Source organism: Asparagus officinalis, chromosome 8 (genome assembly GCF_001876935.1).
Source record: "Asparagus officinalis chromosome 8, Aspof.V1, whole genome shotgun sequence".
NCBI lineage: Eukaryota > Viridiplantae > Streptophyta > Magnoliopsida > Asparagales > Asparagaceae > Asparagus > Asparagus officinalis.
In genome coordinates, this window is record NC_033801.1 from 5419417 (window position 1) to 5425649 (window position 6233).

Sequence of the window (6233 nt, forward strand, 5' to 3'; positions counted from 1 at the left end):
AAATCCCAATTATCTTTCATCTCTTGACTACTTATTATTGACAGATAGCGCTGAGCCGGAAAGCTATAAAAAGACAATGCAAGTGAGTGAATCTCAGCAGTAGGAGCATGCTATGCAGGAGGAGATGGATTCTCTACTCACTAATGAGACATACGAGTTAGCCTAGCTACCTGCACAGAAGAAAGCCTTACATAATAAATGGGTCTACCGGGTCAAGCAGGAGAGTGATGGAAGCAAGAGATTCAAGACCAGATTAGTAGTGAAGGAGTTTTAACAGTAGGAAGGAGTGGACTACATGGAGATATTTTTCCCTGTTGTGCAACCATCAGAGTGGTATTAAGTTTGGTAGCTGCAGAAGACCTCTTTATTGAGCAGTTAGATGTGAAGACTGCTTTTCTTCATGGTGACTTGGATGAAGAAATCTACATGAAGCAGCCTGTTGGCTTTATTGAAGAAGGAAAGGAAGAGATGGTGTGCAAGCTTAAGAAGAGCTTATATGGTTTGAAACAGGCTCCGAGACAGTGGTATAAGAAGTTTGATAACTTCATGCAGAACAATGTCTACAGAAGATGCAATTCGGATCATTGCTGTTATTTCAAAATGTTCGAGTCCAGCTTTATTATTTTGTTATTATATGTTGATGACATGTTGGTAGCAGGACCATATTTAGAGGAGATAAACAGTTTGAAGAAGCAGCTAGCAAATGAGTTTGTAATAAAGGATCTGGGTACAGCGAAGTAGATTCTAGGGATGCGAATCAGTAGGGATGAAGCTGAAGGGACATTGAGATTGAGCTAAGCTAAATACATTGAGAAGGTACTTCAGAGGTTCAACATGCATAATGCTAAAGTTGTTAGCACACCCCATGGAAGTCAGTTCAAGCTATCTGAGGAGCAATCGCCTAAGACTGTTGCAGATAGAGAGCATATGAGCAGGGTGCCATATTCTTCGACCATTGGGAGTCTTATGTACGCAATGGTTTGCACGAGGTTGGACATCGTCCATGCAGTGGGAGTTATGAGCAGATTTGCAAGTAATCCAGGGAAGAAACATTGGGAGACCGTGAAGTGGATAATGCGGTACTTGAGAGGAACAATGAACAAGCCATTATGTTTCATAAGGAAGGAGTTGGTACTGTAAGGATACGTGGATGCGGACTTCGTCGGTGATCATGATACGAGGTGAAGCACCATGGGGTATGTTTATACCTTAGCGTCGACAGCAGTGAGCTGGGTCTCACGTCTACAGAAGATTGTGACTTTGTTTACAACCGAGGCTGAGTATGTCGTGGTGACTGAAGCAAGCAAGGAGATGATCTGCTTGAACGGGTGCTTGGAAGAGTTGGATCTGAAGCAAGGGAGAAGAGTTCTTTATTGTGATAGCCAGAGCGCTATACATCTTGCCAAGAATCTAGTATATCATGCCAGAACGAAGCACATCAATGTCAAATACCATTTTATATGCTCGCTAGTTGAAAACAGAAAGTTACATTTGATAAAGATTTTGGGGAGTCAAAATCCAGCGGACATGTTGACGAAGACAGTCACCATTGAGAAACTGGAGTTGTGCGCAACTTCAGTTGGCCTTCACGAGTAGAAGACGAAGGCGGATCCACACTACGAGGATCGGCAAGATCGCCGGGATATTGATGATTAAAGAATAAAATATTCAAGTAGGAGAAGATGCTTGCGAAGAAGGCGGACTTCGGGAGAGCTCATTGATGGTGGTTTGATCTCCAAGTGGGACATTGTTGGTCTTGAGAGTGGAGACCCAAACCTAAAATCAAAACCAACAATTGCATAAAAATTTAAGACAGACCATGAGTGTGGTCTACGTCACACCAGGGTGTGGCAGAATCTGCCCTTTCTGCCATGGGTGTGGTCTGCGCCACACCAGGGTGTGGCAGAATCTGTCTTGTCTGCCATGGGTGTGGTCTGCGCCACACCAGGGTGTGGTAGAGTCTGTCCTTGTAGGCATCAAAAATTGCCCATAGGTCTCCACGAACAGCTCAGTGTTAAAGAACGACGATGAACGTCACTATCCGATCCACAGGAGTTCGATTGATGTCGATGAACGATTGAAGTGAATCGACGAACTACGAAGGCACGGGCTAATCGAGAGCCCCGCGATGTTTACAAAAGGAACAACGCCCTTCGTGTCTCGTTCACCCTACAGATAATCCAACCATCGGAGCTGATAGAACTCTTCGTCAGACTTCCAACGCACTTCGAATCACTAAAATCTGAGTTCGGACGAAGAATTTACAACGGAAGCGGACGAATGCACCTCAACGGAGCGTCTCGGTCAATGCGAGACACCCCAGGGGTGTCTCAGATTTTCCGAGACACCCCAAGGGTGTCTCGGAATTTCCGAGACACCCCAGGGGTGTCTCAGAATTTCTGAGACACCCCAGGGGTGTCTCGGAATTTCCGAGACACCCCAAGGGTGCTGCCGGAGTGAAGAGTGATCGAGCCCTTCAACGTAAGAGAGTTTCTTCGTCAGATTTACATCACCCGTACCCGATCCTTAGTATTATCACGTTGTGTTAATACTAAGAAGAGCAAATATCTCGCTTTACCCGAGATAGGCGCTTCAAGTTTCTAGATCTCCTCGCGGATCGACGAAGCTCTGGATCAGATCTGATTGCCAGGTAGTCCACGGATATCGACGTCCCCGTCACAGGCTAAAGACCCACGCAAGCAAGAGACGACGAACGGATCTTGTGTTTATTTTCAAGAAAGTTGTAATTTTTATTTCTTTGTTGTTTGAATTCATTTGTAACGTTTGAAGTTTAATGAAATCAATGATGAAGGCAACTTTCGACGAAAACAAACTGGCGACCACAGTGGGAGCCAACGGCCTCGCTGCCGAGGCCGTCGTGACGTAACCGGCTTTCAAGATCCGGGTGAACGAAGAGATCGAATACGAATTCGATCAACAGAAGTTTGAAGAGTACCTCTCTTCCTCCTCCTCCAGAAAGATCTGCTGGTCTTCAGATCTGAAGATCCAAGAAGATGATCTCTCTGCCGCTGTTGCTGTTGCACCTTGCAATGATCCACCGGCGTTCAATGAAGCCAAATTTGCAGATCTGAACTCCTTCACGATTAAGGAGTCGACTGCTGAAGGCGCACCAACTCTATCAAAGAGAGCACGTCAAAGGAAACGACAACGCCTCGCGCGCCAATTCGCCAAGGCTTTGGATCAGATGGATGGTCTCCATTACCAAGCAGATCTGGAGCTCAGAAAGCGCCAAGTGGCTAATCTGTCGCCACGACCAGCATCGGAATCCTCCTCTCGATCTCCAATTAACGGATGGGTTCGTGTCCAAAGAACCCGCTCTACTCTCGAGGAGAGAATCCAGAAGCGCCGCACCTTGCTTGCGCATGCCCGGACCCTTGTGCGAAAAGCACAAGAAATGCAAAAGGAAGAGGCAGTTAAGAGATCGCCGAGATCCAAACAAGTTTGGGTGCCAAAAGCCAAATTGCTTCCAATACGTCTAAGGACAGATTATTATGGTAAGTCTGGAGAATGAATTCCTCGGTGATCGGGTCCCGGCAATTCATCGCTTTGTTCCGGAACCTTTTGACGAAGGTGTCGACTAACTCCCCGTCCTTCTGCTTCTCATCGAGCAATGATCCGATAGATATCTCGGTGTCGTCGTCGAAGAAGTTAGCGAGGAATTTTGTCTCCATGTCGTCCCAGCTATTTACGCTTCCTGGCTTGAGGCGGCGATACCAATCGAAGGCGGCTCCGCGAAGAGTGCCGACGAATGACCGCACCATCAGAGGCTCATTGCCGGAAATAATACCCAGGTGCGATTTGAAATAAATCAAATGCTGAGTGGGGGAACCCTTCCCATCGAACGGCGTGAAGTTGATTAGATTGAACTTCGCCGGATATGGGATCGATTCCCACTCTCTTGGGTATGGACAGGGAATGCCTGTTTTCTTCGTCTCTTGAGCGGAGATCAATGTGTTGATTTTGCTCTCGAGGTTTTTGATCTTCAAGTCTTCACTTGTATCTTCGTTGGCATCCTCGTTACCACCCCCTGCATTGACGGGAGGGTTATTGGCATTGTGAGCTTCATCCCTATCCGTGTGCTCCTCTTCCTGAACAACCTGGTTACGGTGGCTTGGTTCACCTCGCTGGTTCGTCAGTGCCTGAATTTGTTGCTCATGCATCTCTCTCATAGTCTGCATGGCCATCTGCATCTCGAACCTAAAGCTTTCCTGTTGTTTGGCTATGGCATCTTCGAGCATCTTGGCCACTTGTTCCGCGCTTATCATCAGTGACTCACGGGGTTCCCCCTCACTGGACACTGTATTATCTGATGCGACTGCGGAGCAGGTATCCGACTCTTCACCTTCTGAAGGTACTCTTGTCCGAATCCTACCATAAGTTCCTCGTACGATTGCTCCAGACTGCAGACGGGTTAGACGCCGGGATGCTTTCAGAATCGACTCGAGGTTTTCCCGTGATGAGGTCTCTTTGCTTGTCACATTAGCGGTGACCCTCGGAAATTCTTCATCTTCAACCACCGTCCTTCTTTGCCGAAAACGCCTTGGCCTTGGTTTCGGCGTTTCAGTACTGAGTCTTTCAAAAACTGAAACTCTTTCGGGGACCGCCTTGATGCAGCTGCATTCAGACAATACCGCCTGAATGAGTTTGGAACAGGGGCATTGAATTTCCTGTTCTCGAGGACTCCTCTTCCTGGTTCTATTCGTACCCCCAGCACGATAGTACAACTCGTCATTTTGACAGTCGGAGTAACCTATCGTGTGCGGGCACGACTTCTCAGGTATAACACTATCACTATCAGATGATAATGTTTCCATCTGAGGTTGGATCGCCTTCTTTGGGCTTTCAAAAGTTACACGCCTCGAAACGTGCCTTTGTGGGCGCGAGTCTTCAGCGTGCTCTTGGACTTCAATGCGCAAGTTGGTGAGCGCAGCTGCCTTGAGTTCTTTGTTATACTGGAGGTGACGGCGACCCCCAGCGTGTTGAGTCGTTCTGGGCTTCTTCATCAGGCCCAAACGCTCGTGAACTGGAGCTTTGCCTCTCTCGTCGGGAATTGGACCGAGGCGCTCCAAGACTGGCTTTCTCCTTCGGGAGGATTCTGCATGATCTCCAGGAGTAGCTATGGGAATTCTCGACGACTTAGCTTGGTTCGCCGGAGGTTGAATTTTGGTTGGAGGCTGCAGTTGCTGCTTTTTGGTCTGAACCGCCGCTTCAGACTTCGGCCTCCAAACTTTGCGAGTTGGTGGCAGCTTCTTGGCTACCTCTTTCTGCAGCTTTCTACGGGCTTCTTCAGCTTGAGCCCGTGCCTGCGCTGATAGTGCACGGCGGTTCGCCTCTTCTGTTCTTCAGATCCGTGTTGTAACGGATCCCGTCCACAGATTCCATTGCCTTTGCGATTTGTTTCGCAAGGCGCTGACGTTGCCTTTGGCGGGCTCTCTTTGAGAGAGTCACTACGCCCTCGGCAACGGAAGATTCGGCCAGAGCAGATCTGACCTGGTTGGAAGGAGAGATCTCACCCGATGCAGCTTCGGCATCAAACGGGGCGAGATCTTCGTTGGCAGCTTCAACTTCTTCGTACCAACGAAGTTTTCTCTTGGAAGAGAGCTTTGGAGACTTGGACTTGCGAGGGGAGGTGGATTCGGACGAGGATGACAGATACTCCTCGAACTTTTGTTGGTCGAATTCGTACTCGACCTCCTCCTCGACCGGGATCGGGATCCGCGGCTGCGACGCGACAGCTTCGGCAGTAAAGCTGTTGGCTCCCACTGTGGTCGCCAGATTGTTCGCGGGAAAAGTCGTAGCTTTCTTCATTGTTGATATCATTGCTATCTCAGTGTAACATTTATCGGATTACAAAGATCCGGTCTTTTTATAAGATCCGGTTACAACGAAAATCAAATAAAAAGAAATGAAAAATTACAACTTTGTTTCCTTGTTTGTCGAACAAATCGCGAGCTCCTGTTTTGCGGTCGCTCGCTTTCGTGGGTTCTTTGCCTGCGCCGGGGTTGTTTGCCGTGGACCACCACAAGATCTAGATCCGGTCAGATCTAAGCAGTACGACGGGTATTATTCCACAAAGGAAATAATAGCCGGGGAGGATTGATTCACCAAGGAAACAATCGTCCAAGTCTCGGGATCTAAGACCAAGCTTAGATCCGGAGTACGTCTGCATAGATCTGAGATCCGGTCCTCTCGAACACCTGCCTTTTTTGGCG